Here is a 25,816-nt window from a genome sequence, read left to right on the forward strand (position 1 = left end):
GCCCTCCACTTTGTTTTTTTGGTAGCACGTTGACAGGCCATCAGCTGGGAGGCTGCTGCTGTAGGAAGTGACCAGCATTTCTTCAACACAAAGTGAAGAACACCCCAACACATAATTAAACCTGTGGAGCTCACTGCCACAAGAAACCAGCAAATGGCAAGAACTGAGAAGACTGACACGTTGCACAGGAAAGACCCAGGCATTTGAAAAGATTGGTTAGCAAGTGTGGGAGAAACACACGCCTTCCCTCTTTAACCAAACTCTACCAGGCAGGAGCAAAATAAGCATTTGGATCACCCATTACAAACAACTTGAAATAGATCTGACAGTCCCAGAGTATAGGTAACAATCAAAAAAACACATTGATTGGATTCGGTACTGCAACAACTATGTTTTTTCATTCCTCTCACACATTTGGTGAGAAACTACACCTTTATGTACACAAAGGGGGGATGTTCTGCACAGGCAAAATGAAATATACAGACAAGCAAGGAGGTGTATTGAAATCCTGGCCTTTTTGCTCTCCCCTCCATCTTCTGGCCATCCTCACAGCCATCACCAGACACCTGCATCATATGCAGCTATAAAGATTATTAATTTTTTAAAATCTCATTTATTTTAGCTGCTTCCCTGAAAGCTAGCCCCAACTTGGAGCCCTTCTCCTTCTGCTGACACAAGGCCTTTAAAAAAAATGTGCCTTATTGTTGCTGTCGACGTTTACAAATTCTGCTGTATCCATCTGTCCAGTTAATTACTTTGTGCAGTAGCCTGTTAGCTTCCTAAAAAAATGAAAAAGGACCCAATTATCATTCTGGGCAGCTCCCTCAATCCCAGAGAAGCAGCACATCCCCAGTGCCACAAATGCCTTTGTTACCGTTGTAAGCCGACAAACAGGCAGAGAGAGAGAGAAGTGCTTTGCAAGACTTTCTTTATTCTGGCGGGAGGAGGGCAGAATTTCCATCTCCCGCTTACGTCGAGCCCTCCGTCTCAGTGACAGTTCCTGGTGTTGCCAGCGGGTCTCCCTGCTCTTACCTCTTCGCCAGCATCTCCCCCCTCTGCCCATCCCCAGTTTCTCTTGCACTCTCTCCTCCCCAAGCCTTCGTCTCCTTTCCATGTCCGCTGCGGCTCGGCCACCTCCAACCACCGGGGATATGGCACGGGGCGAGCGACTTGGTGGCCCTGATTAGGATTCGGCTGTGCCCACCGCTCCCTCTCTGCGGGGCGCCTCCTCCCGTGCTCCCCACCGCACACGCACTAACTAACAAGTGCACGAATGGATGTTGGTGTCATTCAGCAGAATAAAGGCGGGAGGGTTTTGCTCCAGCTCAGCCTCAATGAGAGCATTTTTCCTGGAACAAGGGGCTGAATTCAGCTGCTTGGTGCTGTCTGATCGCAGTTTGTTGCCAGAGTAACGGAGGCACTGGAGCTGCCAGGGCCACGCTTCAGGGGAAGGAAAGGACTGCTGCCTGGCACCCCGTTTGCCACTACCCTGAGGAGGGCTGAGGACATGGGTAAGGGGTCCCCCAGTTCCTCTGCGAGGTGAGCTCGGTCCCCAAAGCTCCTACTGAGTGGGAAAAGGGAGAGGCCCCTGGAGGTGCAGAATCGGCTCCTGGCATCCGCTGGAGATGTCCTCAAGTGACTCTGGACCAGCCAATCCATCCCCCTGGGAAATGGGGATACCGTGCTGCCACCTTGCCACCCTGCTCCAAGCCCACCCTTAGGACCCAGCCAGAGCTTCACGTCCCAAACCAGGCTCTGACCTGACCAAATCACCCATCTACCTCTCGCTGCAGTCCCGGAGATTATAACCTAGGTTTTCCAAAGGTTTTTTCCCCATTTGAAGGCCTGGATATACAACTGAACACCATCGCAGTAAGGATGCTTGACAGGTTAATGTGTCAGCTATCTCTCTGAGAATGTACTTCAGTCTGAAATAAAACACAATGATGTCTTCTGCTTTATATAGCAAAACCTGGCCTTAGGGATCCAGCAGACCAGCAAAGGCTGAACAGAAGTGGTTTTCTTAGACAGGGAGGACATAATTTGTGCTTTGTACACTGAGAGTGCTAACACAGCCCTCTAAGACAGAGAACGCAGTCTCTCCAGATCAAATAAAACACCCTGTGATTTTCCTTTTAAAGGGAGGACAAGTCAGAAGTTACCCCATCACACATCTGATCCTTAAGCTCTATAGTACACTCCAGCACTTAGCAGATCACCAGGTGACCCATGCATTTCTCTCCTTTCCCTCTCCCCATGCTTATATATTTGTAAATTGGTTTTTCATCTGTAACCTACTGTTCAACTCACTCCAAAATTTATCTTTGTAGAGATTTTGTAGATTAAAACAGACAGTGAAAGGACACAAATATATGCCCCTCAGTCTTCTCAGCACTCTCATAGCACTACAAAGACAAGGGAAAACACTCGTAAGTCAAATAACTATAGACACAAGCAGGCTCAGCATTGCATGCTAAGAGATTGCTGTTATCCTACACTTGCAAACGAAGACCACAGCCGTGCCATAGCCAGGCTCTTAGACTTCTCTGAATATGAACGAGCTCTGTTTCTCTGCTGATTCCCTCACACAGTCTCGCTGAAGTCAGGAGACCCAGCCAACCCTGCCATGCACACCAACTTGCTCCTTTGCTGCCTGTTTTGCAATTTTAATCTCTCATCTTCCTAAACAGCAAAAATTTATCATGCCCTAGTCAGAAATATTTAATTTTCCAAAGGTATTTTTTTTTCCTTCCATGATCCTGAAAGTCTTGAGGTATAACATTTTCATATAACGCCCATCCCAATTTATATAAAACCTGCTTGAAAAGAAAGGACTGCATATCATGGAGAGCAGAACCACTCCCAGCATGTACAAGAAGGGGTGCAGAGGTGTTAATACAGTGACAAACTGGTTTATTACTGTAAAGTTTGGCCCTGCTTTCGTTCTCAAGAATCATGGGATACAAGTCAAGATCTTTTCCACTTTATCACCACTATCTCAGTCATCCGTGGACTGTAAAAGAACATAACTTATCTCAAGTCCCTAACATGGGTGCCTCTACTTGTTGTTTAAAGTTTGGCCCATGTCCGAGGGGTCAATATGACTTGCCCAAGGCTACATGGGAGATCTCTGGCAGAGCTATGAATTAAACCTAAGTTTGTAGCAGCCCAGGGCTACTGCTCATGTATTATTGTCAATACCTGGCACAGACCCCTCAGCGGTCCGAGGGCTAAAAATAAGGTACTAAGAAAGAGCAAGGTAACCCCAAATTCCCTGTCTCCAGGGGTCTGCGTGCCCCAGAACTGGACTGTGCCAAGCAGAGGTTAAGTTAAGCTCTCTGTACAGCCTCAGCCAGGCACAGGGAGAAATGCACCCGCTGCCCTGCCCACCGCAAGGGCAGTTCAGGCTGCCATGACACTGATGAAGGAACCGTGGGAAACGGGGAGTAAATGAAGACCTCTCTCAGTCTCCCCGTCCATCCAACAGGCTCAATCCTTCCAAGCCATTTGTCTAATCTGTTCTTTAAAATCTCCAGTGACAGATACTCTGCAAACTCCCTTAGCAATCTATTTTAGTGCTTCACTATTTTTACCGTTCAGCAATGTTTCCTGATGTCCAGCCTCAATTTTTCTTGCTGCAATTTATGCTGTTGAGAAGAGTTCATTCCCTTTCTTTGAGATTGTTTCTCTTTGATTCCTGTGGGCATGTGTTCAGTGCCGAGATGGCCACAGGTTTCCATGCTTTAATAAATCAAACATTACAGAACAGAATTGATGGGCCATCTTATTTGAACTGCCCTCTGCAAGGCCAGCTCAGAGATTTGCTGTCATTGTATCGCCATCCAAGCCTATGCATATGGCACAGCCAAAGCAACAGCACAAATAGGAGCTCTGCTTATTAAAGTCTCAAACTGGCAACCAAAATTGAAAGAGTTAGAAACAGCCATTAAAGGCACTGGCCTGATTTTCCCTTACACACCAGCCACAGAGAAGGCAGACCCCAGTACTCAGACTTGGGCACCCAAAGAATCAGTTTCTGTTTCAGACCAGCTAATTACCTTCAGAGATACAACAGTTGAAGGGTTATTTTTGTGCCTAAACTGCAGACGCTGGAGTTCAGCCTTAAGCTCCCAACTTTGAAACATTGGCTTGTGGCCTTGGGAAACCAGAAGGAGAGGAAAGCAGTGCTGTGCCAGATAGCTGGGACCTAGCAACCACCAATCAGGGCCAAAGCAACACAAGCTAGTTTTTAAACAAAGTAATAGATGGAAAAAATCGGAGCATGCTGGGAAGCAAATGAAAGAGAAGTTACTCTCTGAGTAACAACAAAGCAAATGAGACAGGCACAAACTCACACCTGTTCCTGAAGCAGAATTGCTGAGCAGCCTCTCTGCTCCCAGTGGAGATCTCCTCCTTACCCATGGAGATTTTCCTTGTTGATCCGGCTCTACACCCCCTTCCTTCCGCGTACTCAGCTCTGAAAGGGGTGCGACTCTGCCGACCTGGGCTGCGCTCCAGCCCCATAGCCGGCGCCGACTTTGACAGTTTTGAGTGTGGTCCTGCGCAGAGTCCAGCTTCTTTCTTCCATCCTTTCTATTTCACCACACACCACAGAACCGGCATCGTGTGAAGGGAGCTGTCTGCATCTCCTCTGTGAAGAAACGGCAGTGCTTTGCTGACCCCGTCCTACCCAGCCACCCAAAGGCAGCCCGTGGTCCTTGCCCTTCCCCATCAGACCCTCCCGAAGACTGTCGAGGTCACCGTGGGCTCCAACGCAGGGCAGAGCTCTGGTCCTCCACCTTGGCTAGCCCATAACACCAAGCAATGCTACACGGTGTGTCCTGCAATTTCTTTGTCTGTCTCTGGGCCCCAGCATAGCATCCCACACCAGGTCAATACAACTCCAGGGGCACACAGGTGATCCAGCCGGCACCCAGCTGCACCGCGCGACTCGTGCCGTGGCTCGGCTGGCTCTGCCATCCCTGCCCCTCGGCACAGCCACCAACGCCGTGCTGCTCGGACCTTCAGCAGGGCCCAGCTGACTCCACAACAGCAAGAGGATTTTCCACTGCACCAGAGCTCCCTTACCAGCCACAGTGGGAGCAAGAATAAGTCCTCAGCACGCACACACACGTTCCTGTATTTGCTGTTTGTGCAGCCCTCACCACCTCTCTGCAGCACTCTTCTGTTTAATGACATCTTTGCACGAGCCTACAGGATTGCTCTAGCAGTTCAGTTTGTCCTGCTCATCTGCAGCAGCCTCCCAGCAACCATCTCTGCGCCACGCTTTAAGGATGGGGAGGACACCCTCCAGCTCCCTGCAGCAGACACCAGGAACTGTACTTTTGGACGGCACCGCAATACTGCTCCTAAACCAGTCAGTCCTGTCTTCTCCTGCCTGGCTTTCCTATGCCCAACACTGCAAGGACCACAGGACTCAAAAGCTTATCGTCTTCATAGACAGCTGGGAAAAGAAAACAAGGCACCAAACCGCCCTCCCCATTTTATGTTCCAGAGGCTTGCTTTCACACACATACACTAAACATCTCGCCAATAACTGCTTGACTGCAAATAGCTAGAATCCAGACAGATGCCTCCATTAGAATACTTCCCCCCTCTTTTTCATTCTTCCAGACTACTCTATAATGCTGTTACACCCTTTGTGTCGCTTCTTTATCTCTCTTTAGTTCAGGCAACCTTCTTTTTCCCTCTTGCAGGCACTTCGCCCAAAAAGGATGGGACAGCAGGCCCTAACTAATCACCCGAGACATTAACAACTGCATATGCAATTATTTGCAAGCCCTGTTTCCCTGATGAATTCCATCCTGTGCCTCTGCAGGCTGTATCCATTTGTTCCCTGCCTTTTGCTCCCAGATCCCATAAAGAACTTTTCCCTGTCATCATTAGGGCTGGTACCTTTCCATATTCACTGACTAACTGGTCCCAGTGGCTCCATGTTACTATGTGCCTTTTAAAAAAATTCCATGTTACTTCATTTCAGTTGCAAAATAACAATACACCAAATAATACAAAACAATTCTGAGCCTTCTTGGACAGGAGTGGATACACAAGATGAAAGCATACACACACACAAATACACCTCATTCTGCTACACTAGACCAGTAATGCAGACACACCAATCAAGCCACACTTACATGCTCCCTGTTGTTTAAATTAAGTAGACACATCCACACCTAGGGGGGGAAAAAAAAAAAAAGCCATCGCACATACACAGCAGCTGGTTTGATAATTCTCATCCACTGAAAGCCATTTCTCCAATAATTAGAGGTTTTAGATGCTCTAACAAGGCTAACACTAGTTCCACCCACAGGGCAAAGTTCAGTAAGAGAATCTGGGAAAAAAGTGAACAAAAAATGTGCAGTGAATTAAAACTCAAAAGCTAGTCATCTCAGCGGGAACATCCAAGAACACAAGTCAACAGCTTCCTTTAATTAAAAAAAAAGTAATCTCAATCTGTTTCCACTGCCTTTTTTTTCTTTTAAGGATAGGAAGCATATTTTAAATTTTTAATAGAAATTAAGTAACGGCTGCTTGTCCACAGCTACCTGTTCCCACATCCCGAATTATTCACAGTTAAGAAGGGTGACACGGGGTCATATGGATCCAAATTCTCACACAGAAAACATCCAGTATGAATATATATATCCAGCGTTCTTTGAAGATGGAGTGGAAGACCACTCAAACTTGCAGCAGTTGCTGTTCCTAACACTGTCAAGATCTTCAAATGCCATGAACCCAAAGCGTACCACAAGTGTTAGTGAATGCAGCTTGTCTATCATGATAAAAATGAACTTCATAGATGTTTTCTAAAACTGAATTCAGTTTTTTCCGACCATTTAATCCTTTGTATTGGGACCCCATGCAACCAGAGTCCCTCGCTGGTGCTCAGAGCTCTCTGGTTTTAGGTGCTGTAGAGGTACAGGACAGCTGCTACCCAGAAAAGCTCATGGATTCATGTCCCAGTTCAAAAGAGCTTCCCTGTTCAGAAAAGCTATTCAAAGCATAGCACCAGAACTCACCTGCTCATGCACTTTTTTGAATCACGACTTCAGGGACTGCTTGCACAAACAGGAGAGAAAGAGCAAGAAGCAGGGCTGGGTTCCATTGCTGAGGGCCAGATTAGGATTTTATGCACATTCAGCAGGGTTCAGAGGCTCCCACAGCCTGGCCATGTATGCTTGGCCTCTACCTCTAACCAAGCTGATGCCATGGCAGAATTGGTGAAGGGGATCTTCCCAGTATCCACGAAAGCTGAAGTCTTTATGTTGAGACACTCTGGCTTTGCTTACCCCTGTACTGTTGTAGCCCCTCTCACCCAGGGTTAGGTCATTCAATTTGGCTGCTAGAGCTGGCGTGCATGAGGCAGCCAGTGAGACAGACAACAAGCAGCCAGAAGGCATTTACAGTTGGCTGTTTACAGCAGGGGGTTGGAAGTTAGCATTGCAGGTTTGTGGGATGAGCAGGGCTAATTTTTACAGGTCAGGAGATGCATGTTCAACTCTCAGTTCTGCCCCAGGGTTTTTCGTTTTGTCCCAGGCAGATCACATCATCCTCCTGCAACACCTTTGTGAAGAAAAGGGGTAAGGACAATCCCCTCATCTAAAGACAGTACATTTTTTGCAGCTCTGCACAATGGCCAGTGCTGTGGCACCAGCCACATTCCAAACCTCTGCATCTTCTGCTTGCTCACCTTCCCCAGCCCATGGGCATCAACACTGCGCAAACAACAGTTCGTCGTCTTCTCCTCCTCTAATATCTCCATTGTAAATTTAATGTCTTCCAACTGGGAGAAAATGCCTGCATTTTAGTCCAGGGCCTACTGCTCAAGGTATCTCTAGTACCAAATCTTCTACTCTGTCATATGAAGGCATGCCACCTCCAGAAAAAAAAAAAAGAAAAAACCAGCTACTGCTGCTTTCTTGCTGCTCAATCAGCTCCATAGATTGTGATTCTGGGTCACTGGGAAGCACCTTCACTCTAGTGCTGCCATCAGACCAAGAGGGGGGGTTCCTGCAGAAACAATATCCCCATGACAGGCAAAGCAAAGCTGTCCAGGCAAAGCAGCTGTGTTTTAGGAGCAGGGGACAATTATTCATATTTAAAGTACTGTTAACTTCCCTCCTCTTTCTTGTTGCTCACATCCTATCGCCCTCCCCAGGAGCATTCCCAGGGTTGACTGACTTCTGAAATACATGGTGCCAGGAAAGCATCAGTTCAACAAGCAAGAGTTGGGGGCATAGGGACGTGACCCAAACAGATGGCATAACAGACTCCAGGTCATCTGCTGAGCTCTCTTGCATAAGAGAGGCATAGAAAGATAAAAATTATGGCACCAACTCAGCACTGAAGCAGAAATAACTCAACTGTCCCCAACACAGGTGTAGGTTCCTTCATTTGACCTTGCCAAAATGTTCAGGGCCAGTGCTCATGACTGTGGCCATTGCTAAACAGAGAACACCAACAGTGTTTGCATTAAATGATCCCAAATAGGTCATCAGCTATGCTGGGAACAGGGAGAACATGCAGTGACACCAAAGGCATCCCAGCGGCAATAGCTTGGGAGGTAATGACCCTCACACTGCAAAGCCAGGCCAGTTGCTGACAGGTTCAATGCTTCAGATTTTCACTTGAACAGAAGTTCATCCCTTCACCAAGAAAGCAACTAATTTCTTTACCAGATTGGAGCTCTTCATTAAAGCACGAACACTCCAGTAATGGAAATAAAATGAACTAGAAATCTTATTGCCACTGCTCCAGGAAAAGGTAGCACATTTTATCAAACCCCTGCCATCCATCATGAGTCCTAATAGTCCCATAAAACACAGCTCTCTCTCAGTCATGGACTCCCAGGATGTAAGATGGGGCCAGTACTTCACCAGGGAACGCACTAGTCTGACTAGAAAGACCAGCCCACAGTATGCCACATCCAAACTGGAGACACCACGCCAGCACTCCTGAATCACCCCTCCTGGGCTAGGTGTGGGGGGAGAAAGGAGTCACAATTTCTCAGCTTGCACCTTCCCACTGAAAGCATCAACTATTCACTATCAAATTTTGGTGGTGGGAAAGGGGAAAAAATACCCCCCCTTAACCCAGCTCGAGTCTCCATTCCATAAAAGGTCCGCAGCAAAACTCTTCATTAGTCATGGCTGGCAAACTTGAAAAGAATAAAAGGAACCAATGAGTAATGCAACACCATAAAAACATAACAACCTCAATAATGGGAAAATCAAAACCCAGCACAAAACCTCCACGTAAACAAAGCTACAGAAACAGGAGTGCTTGAGCCAAGGTATATAGCTCAAAATTTCCATCTGTATAACTGCATTTTGAACATTTCATTTGAAGCGTTGCTATACACACCAGCTTGGAAATGGTGGGTTTCTAGTCCTGACATATGCACAAATGCATAGATACAACCATCATCTCCATCGTCTTGGGAATCCCTTCTAAACATTGCCATTCCAAGAAGAAGCAGGTGAGGGGTAGTGGCTCTATCTAGCATATGTGACAGCTTTAAAAGCTGCATTTATGCAAGCAAATGGAGCATATCAGCTGCACTGTATTAACACCGATGTCTGCAAATGGGATTCAGATATTTTTGTTGCTGTGACTGGAAATTTGCTCAACATACAGTCAAGGAGAAAACTGCTTTGAGTTGTACTTTCAGAACAGCATTTCCACCTCCAGTAGCATCAACCCATTTTAATCAGCCACATTCTAAGAGCACGGTCTTGTCCACGCTTTGCATGCAGAAAGAAGTGAGGAGAGGCTTTCCAGTACGGTGGCCCCCACCAACCAACCAGCAAGTCTACCAGCACAGAGAGGAGAACAACTCCAGCTGCTGTAACTGGCAGCAGCATGAACCCTGCAGACCACTGCTAGCAATGCACAAATTCCATCAATTACCTCAGCTAAGGGCTATAAAGAGCTTTAAGCCAAAGCTGATTTGATCATTCAACTCATGATCTCTGATATATTGCTAAAAGCCCTGCATCACCAGCTCAGGAGTTTGCAAGAGAATCTCCACCTTCATTTTAACAGGCTGATGGAAAGCAAGTTTCTGGTTCTTGTGGCCCTGAAGAAAAGTTTAAAGCCGCACACCACTGAAAAACTGAATAGGCAAAACGAATAATAAAAATAAAATAATAAAAAAAGATGGCACTGTTTTCTCTTTGAAGCTTTAACCTCCCTGCCACAGGTTTCCCCCCAGTCTTGCCAAGCTCCCCACGCACACACACTGCCATATCTGCCTTCCCCACGCGACGGCCAACTCAGTCCACCGGTGCCCAGGGCAGGCAGGGCCCTGGCACAGCCTGTCCTCTCACACCCTGCTGCCACGGCACTTGCCAAAATGAGGCTGGCGTCAGGACATAACCGCGGAGTGGGGAGGAGATAGGCACCAGAATACATCCTGGGCATGAAAGATAAACGGGGCCGAATTCATTTGCTTGTTTCTCAGCGGATTTGCTTTTTCAGGGCCTTTTTGGGAAGCAGCAGCACTCACATTCTGCAGTCTGGGTAATCTCATACAAGGAGTCGTTCTCAGAGGACACCAATCGATATTTGGGCTGACCAAGCTCATCATTATGCAACACTGAAAGACAGTGATGTGAATGCCCCACCTGAACAGTCACTTTGCATCATTTTCCAGCACCTCTCCCTGCCCTGCAGCCTCTGGAGGAAGACCGCAAAGAGGGAGCCGAAAGTTCAGCGCAATGGAAAGAGAAGCTGAAGAAACAGCTGTGATGAGAGATTTAGGAGCCTACGGTCCTGTAAGAAGTCTCCTTTCCTTGCTTGTGTCTGCAGAATGGTTGAGAGAAGACGTCAGCAGGATGCGCAGAGCCACTCCGTAGCACCACTCTGGGCCATGCTGGCAAAGCTCTGCAAGCCCTGACACACTGCAGGGGCAAAAGTCACCTGCACCCCAACTTTGGACCCGGAGAGGGAGGGAGAGCAATCAGGGAGGATGCAGGGACTCTCAGGACCACTTAGCAGCAAACCATCCTTTGCTCAGAGCCTATGACAAAGTCCCCAGCAGCCCGGGATGGCCAGAGCCATCACTGCTATCAGGGGGCTGACATTAATAGTGCAATAATAAATCAGCAGAGAGGCTGACCAGTTAATCCCCAGTCTTTCTAAGATTTTGTCTGCATGACTATACTCATGAAATTAAAACAGACTAAACCAGAAAAAGTATTTGAGGACAAATTTGCTTCCCCATGACAGCTTTTCCATAGAACTTAATGGGCTCTAACTTGCATATTTAACACCACACCTTTATTAAGTCATTTTCCTGTTACTGAATGCCACTTGTAGATAACACTTAACTCGTGCTATCCTCTCAACTTTGTAACGGCTGGAATAAACCCTGCAGGATTTTCCTCTTGACATGATGATACTCCCAGAGACCTAAGAGCTATAGAGTGAATTCTTATACAATATGATAATTGACTCAGTCTCCAAAGGATAAACATGTCAGGATACAAAAATCATTTTTTTCTTACCAATGCAATGAAGATGTGATTGAAAATGTCATGTTCTGGGTATATGAGCAATATTCTCATAAATCATCATCTAAAATAAATTGTTCTATCATTTGTACTAGTTAGAAGACATTCCAAGTCAGACAAGCTGAAAGCAGAAGTTTAAACATACTCAGCATGGCAGAAAGAATATTAATTTCCCTCGCCCCCTACAGAAATGTTAAATCATAGTCTCTCACCTAGGGTTAATTAATCTTTCAAAAGTGCTCAAGTCCACCAAACACACAGCAGAAAGATCTTAAAGACCAGCCCATGGCTTCAGGAAAGCCCACTACAAATCTTAAAGATTTTCTGCAAAATCTGGCAGAGAAGAAATAATTGAATATGCAAAACTGCACCATGTTATGCCATGAGTCTCATTCTTTGAGGAAAAAAACGCAATTACTTTGGACACGTTGGATCATACAGCAGATACAGAAGAGGAGGATTGTTTAGTGCAGGGGATTACTGGAATGTGCTGCCAGCTCCTCATCTCGTGGTACAGAAGTACTTGGAGGACTCAAGGACTTGTGGATCCGGGTGCTACGTCAAACCCTCCCGCTCTCCTGCCTGCTGCGTCTGCCTGGCCCTGCTGCTGACGCGCTGCGCAACAGCTCAGCCAAGCTCCTGCAGCAGCCCTCGCCTTTGCTCACCAGCGTGTGTATCCCACATAAGTGTCTTTCCACACCTGTACACTTACAGCCTCCCCAGGGAGCCTGAAGAGCTTCACTGAAGTGCTGGAAAAGGCTTCGACAAGTCTCTCGGTGAAAAGCATCATGAGCACACAGATAGTCTCGTTGCTATGTACCAGTTACACAAATGACTTGTCCATGATTATCTGACTACGGAGCCATTTACGTGAAAGACACCATAAGAGAGCTAGGGTTTGGGTTTGCTTTTCCCACCCCTTCCTGTAAAACACTACTCACTTCCACAACTGAACCTTCAGCAACAAAGAACCTCTAACAAATGAAGCAATTTCTGGGGAAACTTGGACCCTAAATCCACGCAGACAACAGCTCTTGGACCGAGTTCAAATGCATCCCCTGCTTAAATTCTTGTCTCAGACCACTTTAAAACCCTGAAGTATTAGGTGCATTAAAGGTACTTGGGAGAGAACAAGGACGGCATGCAGGCTGAGATCACTCCAAAGAGGAGAAGATGATACTAATTATACCACTGGTAAAATGGAAGCACTGGGGGAGAAAAAACAAACAGTCAAGACAGTTAAATGGTGCAAGAGCAGCTATACTATTTAATCAGTGGTAGGCCATCCGCCTGAAAGGAGAATAACAGATTACATCAAGGTAGTGACAGACAATCAATGAACACTCAATTAACAGTTACAATACTACTAACTTAAGCAAAATGTGGTTTTGCAAATGATAATCTCTCCCTCGTACTGATGCAACCCTAATTTAATTTTCTCTAATGCACCAACATCAAACATTGAGAGAAAAAAATTCAGACGCCCCTTCGATTCTGCAAAGAGCCAAGTCAAAGGGGTGGAAGGAGACAACACAAGGCTGCAGGATGACCACCTGGGAACACCTTCCATCTAGAAGGGGGAGGCAGCACAGTCCTACAAGAGGACACTGGCCCAACAGCCTGGAGGTACAGGCTCGGCCACCCCCCTGCCCCAATCACTTGTGAAAGGCACTTTGTTTCAAGGTGCAGTGTGTCACTGCATTTTCTTGCCATTACTCCTTTTCCACTTCTCCCTTGCTTTGCAGCTTTAAGGCTGGCGAGGAGCTAGGTATTAGGTGAAAGTAACCTTCCTGAGCATACCACGTGCCCTAATTAACACACCAGCTACCGACTGAATGGTAATGATGCCTCCTAATCTCTCTCCCCCAGTTTGCTGAACATGGCTCAGGTGGTGGCATAAGGGATCTGTGGTTGCAGCGTCCTCTGTTTCTGTGCAGGCACATGCTGGAGGCTTTGCAGAGTGGCGTGTCTCATGGAGGAGTAAGAGGAAAGTGGGTCTGATGAAAGCTGAACATCTTCAGCCACCCTGAGCATGTCCAAACACCAGCTTTCTCAGTAGGAAGAACACCACGGAAGGGCAGGGGAAGAGGGAGGAAGCTTGCTGGAGAAGTCAGGCAGGGAAGGAAGACAGGCAACGCAGGGGTGAAAGAACTGTATTGAAATTTAGTGCATAGGGAACTCTGGGACTCTGCTCTACATCACCGGCCGAAGGAACAGAACTTCCCCACCTCATACAGTCAACACATGACTCCATTCACCCCGAGCGCCCTACAGTGGTAACTGCAGATTTGTAGCCACCTTCTGCCCTCCATAGGGAGCAATTCTGGCCGAGACATTTCACGTCCCAGCTGTAAAGTCATGCTAGAAGTAGGTCAGTTTTTGGACAAAGCTTATGCTGCCTGCTCCTCTCCTAACAGCAGAGGGAAGAGGGGATTCTTTAATTGTTCGAACAAAGGACTCATCCTGACAAGCAAAAACTCAGCAAGGGTGACAATTTAGCACATACAGCACCGTGCCATTATGGCCTGAGCTTCTGGCCAAGACCTAGAAATGGGCTCAGCTGACACCACCCCAATCCCTCCTAAACTACAGCCCAACGCCCTGCTGGATTTTGCATGCCCCTGCCTCAAAAAAAAAAAAAAAAAAAAAAAAAAAAAAATCATGACATAACTGAAAGATTTGAAGGACAGTAATGACCATCTTGAAAATCTGGTTTTACTAGTTATTGACTGATGCTGAGTTTTCCCACACCAAGCCTCCACAGCCCGCAGTTGACCTGAAAGAACTCCGCAAGATGTATCACTTCACTTTAAAAACAGCAAATGTACCAAGCCCTGGGTAATTTGCTCCTGTGCTTAAATATAAAGCTATATAAAAATAAAACATACCTTTGTCTCATCTGAATTTATGTAGCTTGAGCATCCAGCCACAGAACTACGTCCTGCCTTCGTACCTTTGGCTAGCAGAAGTCTCTTCCCCTGGTTAAGTACTTACAGACAATAATCAAATCACCCCTTAACCTTCTCTTTGTTAAAAGAAACAGATTGAGCTTTGGTCTTTCTCTTCAGCATGCTTTACAGACCTCACATCATCCTCGTAGCTCTTCTCTTATCTCTCACCAGTTTGCCAACATCATTTTTAAGGTATAGATACCATGACTGCACACAACGCTCTTCCTACTTGTATTCATTATTTCTTTGCTTAGACAGCCGAAGATAGCATTAACACTCCTGAGAATTCACAACACAGCCAAGACCAGCTAGTTATTGATAAGATAATGAAATTAAGCTCCAGCTTCTCACCTTGACTCCCAGGGGTTCCTGTCTCGAAGTGTGGGTTTTACTCCCTGCTTTTGTTAACGCGGATTAGTAAGTTATCACATGCCAGCCATGCTGCAAGAGCTGTCTGTACATTTACCCCTTTTTCCACTATAAATGCAAGATAACTTGACTAAACTTCACACCCTTTCTCAAACCCTCACATTTGTCCCAGTACGGGAACATGGGTTACCTTGCCTCAGATGACACAGGTAGCTGGTTATGCTGCAGACATCCCAAAACCAGAGCCTGGTCCACCACCCATGAGTGACCGTGCCTGCTGTCAGGGTCCCAGGCAGAACCAGGGCATTCATTGCCCGGACACGGCTGCAGGTCCCAAGCCGCGCTTTGTGCTACTGCAGCAAAGCCAGCTCCCAGGAGCCAAGCAAGCTCCATCAGTCAAACCCAAGCAATGCCAGTATATCTGCGCTCCAGGCTCCTGCCAGAATAAATCTACCACGCAAGGACTACAGCACTTCACGCCCCTTGCAACAGAGCTACCCCTACAGCACAGTGCTTGTTCAGAGGTAGCTCAAGACATACCTCAGATCCTCCTTCCAGAGACATGCTCCTGCTTCTCCGACACCCACGGGACAAGGAGCCCGGGCCCCCGAGAGCCAGCAAAGCCCCTCTCCCCACACCCGCTAGCCACGAGGTGCGTTCGGAGCAACGCTGCCAGCACATTGCAGACTCGCGCCACGGCACTGGCATCCGATGCCAGATGGAAATTGCAAACTCATCCAGTGTTTGAAGGGATCTGGACCCAGGGATTTGCTTTAAGAAGCTTTCTCTCTCCCTATCCCCAGCCCTATCAGTTGGAAGCTAATATGTCTGGATTTTTCACCAACAGTTAGAAAAAAATTTGTCACAGAAAATGTGCAAGCACTGACATCTTAAGACAAAAAAGATGCAGATTTCTCAACTGTTCACAGCACATTATGGAAATACATTCTTAGGGACTATTAAATATGGGGATTATTGACTAGATGAGCAGCGGCTCAATGGACTAGCTTGCAAATATGTCTTTAGACAATTCTTAAAATGCAGATTAATTATCTAACAGACCAGAACTTTTTTTTTTTTCCTACAGACTTTCTAATGATCTGTTGCATAAACAAACATCCAGACAGTTTTGTTTGCATTTCTGTCGGCTGGGATGTTCTTCAATAACTAAATAGTGACGGAGGAGACTTAAATCTTATTTAACACTCAGCAGGAACAGAACAAAAGGCATGTCAGTCCAAATCACTGAAAGACAGGTCTCCTTAAAGACCCTTGGGAAGTCCAGCTACCATAATACCAAAAGGACCTGTTTCCCAAACACAAAACTTCAGATATACCACAGAGCATTAAATTCTTTCCATGTTTATGCCGTTAGGTTTCATTAAAGAAACTGCAACGCTGAAATCCAACATTTAACAACTAGTATTCCCACCAACACCTTTTTAAATGAGCGAGGCATATTTTGCTGCAGAGATATTGTTCAGGGCTCTCTGCAGACCCAGGAAAATATCCCTGTTCCCCAGCCATGGTGGAGTTACATTCAGAAGATCTGTACAGCATGAGAAGGTTGAAGTTGGGGGAACCATTGCAATGAGCTCTGCTGCTGCTCTCACCTACTAACTCCTGCGTGATGATCTGAACCCTTAAGTTATAACTTAAAAATCCCATCTTGATTTTAGATTTGCCATCGATAAAGGACCGACCGAGCACAGTGGTCATTTTCTCAGTAAGGGTAATTAACGTGTTACTTGTACACTGTGTTTTCAGTTTCCAACTACTCCATTTCTTTATGCCTTTTCTGACAGGTTAAAATGCTGTTGGATATCAAAACCAATGCAAAGCAAGTGTGAAACATTATTATTCCAGTTTCACACCCACTTTCCCTTGGTGTGAACAATAATGCAAACTGCAAGACAGTGATGAATTGGACCTGGAGAGGACCAGATGCTCTGTGAACATTAGCGCAGTCTCTGCCCCAAACATTTTTCAGTCTAAAAAGAGATGTGATAGCCCGCTTTCAAAGCTGTCCATGCACACATACAATCTTTTAACACCAGATGTTACCAGACCACACTCAAGGTGGAGCAAAAATGGAAAATAAGCAGAGATCAAACAAGAAAACAGCAAGAGCAAACAATGAGTGCGGGTAGAGTAAAACATATTTTGATCAAACTTCGGGGGGTGAAAAAAGCAGATTTGGCACATGTAGCAGTTTGCAGATCAGCACTGGTTTCAATGTACTGCGTACTAGCAGTACTATACTGCACCAGCGTGTTTGCAGCCAGGCTTTGTCCATGGCTCGGTTACTCCCCAGCCTTGCCACTTCACCTGAGACAAGCCACATTAAGAGCAACTCCATCAGACACAGCAATTTCCTTCTTCATCATAGTCTGTAAAGAGAAAGCACAGGGCTGCTGCCCAACATGAATCCCACTGTGGACTCAAACATCAGTGACAACTAGCCTTGCAATCCCTCCGTCTCCGAGCAGGGCCAGAGAGCCATTTAAAAAACCCTTAGCATCAAAATGCAACGCCTTCTCCAGAAAAATGTCAACTTCTGTCATTGAACCAAAAACTTGTTGATTTTCAGCAAAAAGTTAAAAAAAAATGTTAAGGGTGCACGAAATGTTGCACGGATTTTTAACAATCCATCCCCTCCTGATGAGGCCCAGACTATCTTTGATATCTGATTCAGATGTCCGTGTAGGAAGGGGAGAGAAGGGTGCAGAGCCACGATCATGTAGAAAGAGCTGATTTTCTGCTGAAACAGCTGAGGTGCGATCACACAGTTCATCAGTCTGCAATGTTAATGACGTAAACCACTTCAGCTAGAGCCATGGGAAGGACCCACAGTGACTCTCCCAAGGGAGGAGATGCAGGGGAACTGGCGTTACGCTGCATGGAATGAGCTGTTTGCCACCAGTCATCCTCATTCCCCCCCTGCTGACACACACACACACTGACAGTCCCAGAAAGGAAAAACCTGTTTTTTAAAAATAGCAAAATCTTTAAGGAGCTGAGCACATGCCTGAGTGGGTGGGAAATTAGTATTATTATTACTTTGTGCTCACGGGGTCTAAGACCTCAGATGACTTGTTTGTGCCCAGAATGAATTTTTGCAGACTCATTATAAACCCTTGCAAAGCAGGGTTTATAAGGTCACAGAAGAATTTCCATTAACTGTAGCCTAGCTAGGGATTGCCAGTATGATCTATTTCTCTCATTTATGCATATGCAATGAGGCCAAGACGACTCTCCTTTGCTTTATTTCCACATCATTGTGCTGATGCTGAGCTAACCAAATAAACAAACTGAAAAACGAGTGGCAGGGGGCGGGGGGAGGAACAGAGAGACTAAGGAAAAAAAGTATGCCTGGCTCTCTCTCCCCTCATGAAGGATGCAAATAAATTCTGCAGACTTTGAAGCCAGGAGATCTCAGCAGAGATTAAAATCTCCTTGCGCTGGATGGCTCACCAGGTGCTAAGTTGAGACATCGCTTGGGTATTGCGTTACGCAGCCGCTTCCATACAAAGGATGGCCAAAGTATTGTTACCCTGCCACCTAGGCTGAGACCTGGCTCAGGGACTGGCAATCAAGCAGAATTACGAACCCTCTGGGCTCTCTAATCTCCCTCCCGCCACTGTGAGACCACAGCTTCTTCAAAAACCGCACTTCAGGCACTTAACGGTAACACTCCCCTTCAAACGCTGTAAATGCTTCCCAGGTCTCTGGGTAAGAGGCACTGCGGATCTGGGTAGGAAATCACCCATGGAGATGGACAGCTTATATCTTGGCTCCTTCTTCCTGATAAATCGGTAACGCGGTCTCTATCCCCTTGGAAAATCCAGGGGAAGGTCCCACCAGATGGTCAAGGAAGAGCTCACCGGGACTCAGCAAAGTTCCCCCCGATTCATTTTAAAGCCAGCCAGTCCAGCTGGACGCGGGCACAGCCTGGCTGCCCGCAGCCCCCGCTCCAGCTCCCTGACCTGACACGAGCGGCTTTGGGAAAGGCTGACCGTCAGTGCTATGTCACTGCAGACACCGCTCTCCACCCAGCCCCTGGTCCACACCGTGCCGAAGACGGAGAGCATGGTTTGCCAGAGCAGGGCCTTGTCAGCTGCACGCACAAACCACTCGTATCACTTCACGCCCCTGCACGTTCTCCTGGTGGAATCTGAGATACACCCTGACTGCTGCTACAGTAGCCGAACCACTGGCACGCTCAAATCCAGCAGCCTTGTCTCTTAATTCTTCCAAATGTTCAGCCGCAAAAGCAAACCCTTTCTGTTGGCACGCTCGCTCTAACTCAGCTCTGATCCATTTCCACCTCCAAATCATTAAAGATAATAAATAGTCTAGCCTCTGTATGCGGAACCTTCACATAATCACCTATATATGTATGCTCTGATCAGCACTCCTCCGTTCTACTTCTATTTTCTACAGCTTTACTAGGAAAGCCAGCATCGAACTCTGCCCCTTACCCTACAGCTATTTATTGCCCACATTCTTCTATTTATTTCCTAAAATAGTCTCTTTTGGGTGGATCTAACGAAAAATCCAAATAAATTAGGTCCATTGGTACATTTTCAGTTCCCATTTCATTAGCCTTCCAAACGGCAAGCAGCATTAGGAAGGTAGGCTTCCCTACTGCACACCCATCCTCTTCATACAAGCTATGGCGATTCGACCCCCAAGGTTAGATCCATCCAAATATTTGAGTGATAATTAGACCCTCCCAGCTGACACAGAACACCTGCCCGATATCCTAGCTCTTGCTCAGATTTGATTTCACGGCATTGCGTGGCAAAACTACTCCTGCTGTATCTGGCAGTTCCCTTTGCTTGGGTTCCTGCCTTGGTAACTTCCCAGCGAGGAGGAAGAGTCTTCTCTTTCACTTTAACACCTGCTGGTCTTTCACACTTTATTTACTTCAGGGCCCTGGGATGAACCATCCCCAGTCCTACTGATTTACAACACCCAGGTTTCTTCCTTTGGTCCATTACTTCCTCTGTAAACAATTCAATCGCTGCTAATTTACTGTAAATGGGGATTTCCTCAACATCCTGGTACAAGGAAACGACTCCACTTTTCCCCCAGCCAACTTTTCTCTCTGCCACAGCTCCTCATACCTCCTGGGGCTCAGGGAGCCTCCGTTCACTACTGCAGCCCTTGGAGGCATTTCGGCATCCTGCGGTTGCTTAGCCACGTTGGATGCCACCTACGCAGTGCTGCTTATGCCGCGCTGCACCCGGGAACACAAGGAGACTTTTCCCAGCCCCAGTAAAGTCTCCCACAGAGGCAGAGCAATGAGCAAGCAAAGCAGAGGACAACATTACAGCTGACAGGTCCCACGTCCGGCTCACCTCATTTGGCGTAGTCAGAGAGAAGCTCGTGCGGAGAGAGCTGGGTAAAACGCAGCTACGCCTCCTTTCTCATCTCTCGGGTAAGGCACCTGCAGACACACGGCTGAAAAGCACCCAAGGAGTCCCATGCTCACTTCTTTATTTACATTAGCTTCTATTGACACTAGTTGAGCGTTTTAAGGTACAGGAAACATTTCTGGGTTTACTGCCTTGATAGCTTTTGAACTGCTTGAAGCTTGCCAGCTCCGTTCTACCCATCAGCCGCTCGCTGTTGACCAATGTAGAAATGACCCCGTTCAGGCTGGTCCTCGCCACATTTTCCTCCACCTTCATTAAAAGTAACTGCCACAGGCACCAGAACAAACAACACGAAAAGCAGTGTTATATTAATGCCACAAATTGTCCTTCCAAGCCATGTCCCACGGATCAGATAAAAAGTTATTATGGAGATCCTGAAAATGGCTCCGTTACTTCCTCATGAGTTTTATAGCTTCTTTGATCTCTCCAAGCCCCCCATTTTTCTTGTCAGAGAACCCACAACAGTGTTAATAGTTCCCCTAAGAGGGTACAGCCAGACAAACTGGAGTTTGTAGTCTCCAGTGCACAGGCACGACCCTGCAGTAGTACTACAGTCTGTTTTCTGTACAAAGCTGAAAGCTAAGTTTTCCATTCCTGTTCAAAGCTTTCATCATGGAGTCGCTAATACCCCATTGATTTCTCCGTATCATTCCCTCGAGTCTAAGAGACACCCTTCAAGCTGTTCTCATCTTGTTAGACCACGATTTCAGCATGTTCCTCCTATTCACGCACAGCAAGAGGTTCCTTGTATTAACAGATACCTCAGCTTTGTATATGCTGCCTTGGAAGCCTCTTGCCCAGAGCAGAAAACATTTCTGAGACAACTTGCAAAACTTCTGTCTCGCCTTCTGCCTGGCTGCCTAGAAGCATGAAAACTAAATAAAATCTGACCCTAACAAGTACTGCACAGGAGGATCTCCACCCAAAGTCAGCATGAATCAATATTCACAACCCAGCACATCAGCAAGCCTTTAAAAAGGGCAAGACACTGACCACCTGCACACGCTTAGTCCCGACTGAATACAGAATAAAGCTTAAACCATCTTAAAGAAAACAGAGTTTCTTGGACGAGGGAGTTCTCCTTTGTCTGTATGGCCCAGCTATGTCTGATTCTAAGCATGCACCTGCTCCTTCCTGGTCCTTCATCACTTGCGTCACCTCGCGCTCCTCCTCTCCCCTGCTTTTACCTCCTTCCTCTTTCTCCACTGACACAAAAGCCCGTCCTTCCACCTGCCCACGCAGGCACTCGCTCCCCATGCAGGCTTAAGCATCGCCCGTTCTGCATGCACACCCAGTAAAAACACACAGCTTCTCTTCCAGCCAAAGGGGCCCAAGGCCTTTCCTAGGTCTCCTCTGGCCCTATGGCACACGCCAAACCAGCTGCTTCTCCCAGAAGAAGAGGAATCTAAACCAACATGGTCAAAGCAGCTGTTGTGGCAGAAAGCGGAGATCCTACATTGCAGTCTGGTGCTTTGCCACCAGAACTCGTGCAATCAGCCAGCATCTAGCTGAGGATCTTCCCCAAGTCCTGGGTGAGTTTTAAGTTCACTCGCTGCTTTTCCATCAAGCAAAGAAATCAGCGTAAGCGCACACACGCAGTAGAGATGGGATTTCCTGACGCGCTTTAGCTTTCAGAATAGATCGTTTGGAAGCAGCGCTGCACATACCTGCCTTGCTGTTCCTTTGATGAGCTATCTGAAGACCAGCTCCCTCGAATCGTTTGCCATTCACCCACAGATTGCTGCATGCTCTTTGGCATCTGGATACTTAGGCCTTTGCCAGCCCACATGACTCCTTGGCTTATTTTCCTTGCACAGCTTGCAGAAGAAATCTCCAGCAAGATAACTTGCAGGCAGCAGCAGCACTGTCTCTGTGTCTCTCTCAGAGCTGCAGGCAGCTCCTCTAAACCCCCCATTTAGAGCCAACCTTTCCCAGGAGACTCTTCTCAGGGAGATGTTGATGCCTTTATCAGCCTTGCTCTCTCCCCTTCCCGCTCCCCCAGGCAGGACTCTGGAGACACACTGGCCTGCCCCCACCCACGGCCCTTCATTTCAGGGTTCACCCTCCTCAAGCACCCCGTTGCCACCACCAAGAGCAGAGGCACCGTCCCCGCAGGAGGCAGCCCGCAAAGGGTTAAGAGAAATGGCCATTTAAAGAGAAAAAGAGCATTCTGGTTTGCTGTGCTCACGCCGTAAAGCCCTCCTTCTGCTCAGCACGGGCTCCCTTTTCCCCACAGCCCAGGTACAGGTCTCTCGTCTCAGGCCGTTAATTCATGCCAGACACAGGGAAAGAAGCCCCTGCAAACCAGAAAAAGCCACACAGCAACTTTCCCAACTTCTGGCTTTGCTAATCAGGCCCAACCCCGAAATGGAAACCAACGGGGAAAGGTTCAGCCGCTTACCGTCTATTTCTCTACCCAGATGGTTCCCTTCAAACACACAGCCTAACATGCATAAATACTAAAGCAGCCTCGCACCGAGACACTTTGAAAACGCCTTGGCACGGCAGGAGCCTCACTGCAGATCGTTTTCAGAGAGCACGCTGCTACCCCTCTGCGAAACGAAGGCTAAAGCAAGCCGTGGCAGAAAAGCACCGAGGACGGTTAACATCCACCTCCTACCTGCGAGCACACACGTCCTAACGCCCAGGAACTGGTCGCAGGAGCAGCCGCCGGCTGCTGGCGACAGCTCTACAGGAGCGCCAGCGACTCCATGGGGACGCTCGCTCGCTCGCTGTTGCTGGAGACCCTCGGCTCCCCGTCCAGGGAAGCAGGGAAGGCTCTGCTCTCGGCTAACTGCAGCGGTCACATCCAGCTGGGATGCGGTCGCTGAACCTCTTCTCGCAGAAAAGGCCGTCTCGCCTCAGAGAGACAAAAGGACCGGTTCCTGCTGGGGCCGAGGAGGGGAATCTCCCGCGGCGTGGGGTAGCCGGTGCCCGGCGGTGCTCCGGCAGGAACGCTGCCCAGGATGCGGTGGCAGAACGAGCCGGCCCTCGGCATCTCCCGCTAGCGGAAGGCCCCCAGGGAGGCAGGGCGCAGCTCCGGATCCTCCAGCAAGCAGCATCTCACCGCAAAGGAGGCACGCGTGGGAGACGAAACAAACCTCATGGATGTCAACTTTCCCGAGGGTTGCAGCCTCGAGGTTTCAAACCTACCAGGCTGGGAAAGAAAGAAACCCGACAGGGGACGAGAGCTGAAGAGCGCTGGCAGCAGCTCTCACTTATGCAGAGCGCCCAGTCAGAGCTGCAGGCTACGCCAGAGTTTATGCATAAATAACACAGAATAAAGTTGGGCCTAGGGAGAGGTTTCTGCATGGAGTTTTCCCCCACTGCCCAGAATCAGCACTGCTTGCTCGTTAAAGGAGAATCCGTGTCGGCATCAAACCTGCACGCCGGTGCATACGACGAGTACCTCATGTATTCTAAGAGAAATTATTCACAAGCACAACTCCGCTAAGAAAGACGCGTTCCAGAACAATGAGCCCTTTCTTCCCAATCCAAAGGCTGAGAAAAATACCTGTTAAACAGCATTTTCCTCCCTGCTTATGACCGTAGCACGCAGGCTGCGAACACAGCAACACACAAATACGCGGGGAGCATCCATCCCAGGCAGCCCCGCTCCTGCTCTCCCGTACAGCTGCCTCCCACACGCTTCCCCACGCCAGAGACATCCCGGGAATTGTTCCCAGGTTATCCATAGGAGTTGTAGCCCTACAGAGCCGTCGCCCCGCGCTCTTTGAACTTCAGCTCTCCTGGAAGCCGGAGCGTGACATTTCGCAACTCTCGCTACCCTAAAAACACTGCGGCCGCCAGCGGCCGAGCCGCCCCCCCCCCAGCCCTGGTAGGAAAGTCCTTTGGCAAGTGCCGCCCCGAGAGCGGGCGGCCGGCCGGGGATTACCGCCGCCGGCAACCGCGGAGAGCCTGGCGGGGCTCGGCTCGGGTTCGCACCTCGCTGCCGGGCGCTGGGGGCTCCCAACGCCTCCCGGCCCCGCGGCTCCGCAGCGCCGGGCGGGCCAGCGGCTCTCCCCGGGGGTCGCAGCCGGCATCCCGCGGGGGGGGGGGGGGACGACGGACAGAGCCCGGCCCGGCGCTCCAGCCCCCGGGGAGCGGTGCCACGACACGAGGGGACGCTGCCTGCGAGCGGCGGGGGCCCCGGCCGATCCTCCGATCCTCCCTCCCTCCCCCCGGCAGGACGCGGGGGCGCCCGACCCCCTTCCCCCCCCGGGCGGCTCCTACCTGGGCTGGGCGGCTCAGGCTCAGGCTCGGCTCGGCTCTGCCCGCGGCTGCTCCGGCCCCGGCTCCGGCAACAACGGCGACAACGGCGGGTCCCCGGCGGCGAGCGGGGGAACTGCAGGGGCGGGGGGCGGCTGCCGGGGCACGGCGCCGCGGGAAAGGGGCTGCCGGCTGCGGGGGCCCCCCCGCGGGCGGGCGGGGAGGAAGGGAGGGCAGGCGCGGGGGGGGGGGGGGGTGTAAGGATGGAGGGAGGGCAGAGGGAAGGATGGAGAGGGAGGGCAGGGAGCTGGGATGCAGGAAGGAAGTGGGGGGGGGGGAGGTCAGGGAGCCGGCACTTCCAAAAGTGACCGGTGTTCCTAAGCCTAGGCTGAGCGCTCCTGGGAGTGACATGTGATTTTTGGAAAGGCTGTGCCTTCTCCCCACGCGTCCCGCAACCTTAACTGCTGTGGGACCCCCTGCGATTAGCCGGGACCCTGACTCTCCCCATGTGTCCTCTCCTCCGCTGCCCGAGAAGGACGCAGGGTGAGATGCTTCTGCCCACAGCTCCTAAAAATCCTCATATTAAATGTTAATCTCCTCCTTGTGCCCTGACCAGTGATGCATGCTGGGCAAGAGACATCATCTAGCACTGGGAAACTGGCAGGAGCGGGACAAACAGGACCTGTCCTACAGTGCAAGGCTGAGAAATGCAGCACCAGACGGTCAGTTTTCTAAGCTGCGTCCCTGTAGACTGTAACGCTCCAGCCTCCTCTGCTACACTGCAGTTTGTTTTCCTGTTTGGTTGGTTTTAATAACGAGAAAAGCAAAGCTTTTAAACCATCAATTAATTGGACTCTTGCATTAGAAGCAATGAACTATTATTTGACAGAAATTCATCTTCCCCTCCTGCTGAGAAGAAATAAGCTGGAGGAAAAGAATCAGCTTCACAGGAGGAGAAAAAAAAAACCCGCCTCTGCTTCAGAGACGAATTACTCATAAGATACATAGGTAACAAGCACAGGGTGCTTTGAGCTCATCCCTTTTACACATCATTTCCCTTAGGACAACAGCTACAAGTCAATTGCTTTGTGAATGGTCCCTGTGCCTTTGCACCAGTGACCCTGCCCAACAGGCCATTCCAAGCATTTATTATTCTCAGAATAAAAGAGCGTTTCCCTATGTCTGGGCTGCATTTGCTTTTAATTTATGATTGTGGCCCTCAAGGTCCAGATTCACAACTGTCTGGGCCGTAGCTCAGTACTGCATGGAGCAGCGCGTTCTGCTCACGTCCGAGTATGGGCAGAGCAGGTGG

The 25,816-nt window shown here is 48.7% G+C and overlaps 1 protein-coding gene across 3 annotated transcripts in view; it reads right to left on the minus strand.

Moving 5' to 3' along the window:
* GRIK4 (glutamate ionotropic receptor kainate type subunit 4) overlaps positions 1 to 24,612 on the minus strand; it is a 208,917-nt gene extending 184,305 nt beyond the window's left edge. For all 3 annotated transcript variants that reach the window (XR_012651547.1, XM_075035022.1, XM_075035023.1), the window contains exon 1: positions 24,529 to 24,612. The gene's annotated coding sequence lies outside the window, so the exon portion shown is untranslated. The remainder of the gene's footprint in view (positions 1 to 24,528) is intronic.
* Between the last annotated feature and the right edge of the window lie 1,204 nt (positions 24,613 to 25,816).

Source organism: Buteo buteo, chromosome 9, assembly GCF_964188355.1.
Source record: "Buteo buteo chromosome 9, bButBut1.hap1.1, whole genome shotgun sequence".
NCBI lineage: Eukaryota > Metazoa > Chordata > Aves > Accipitriformes > Accipitridae > Buteo > Buteo buteo.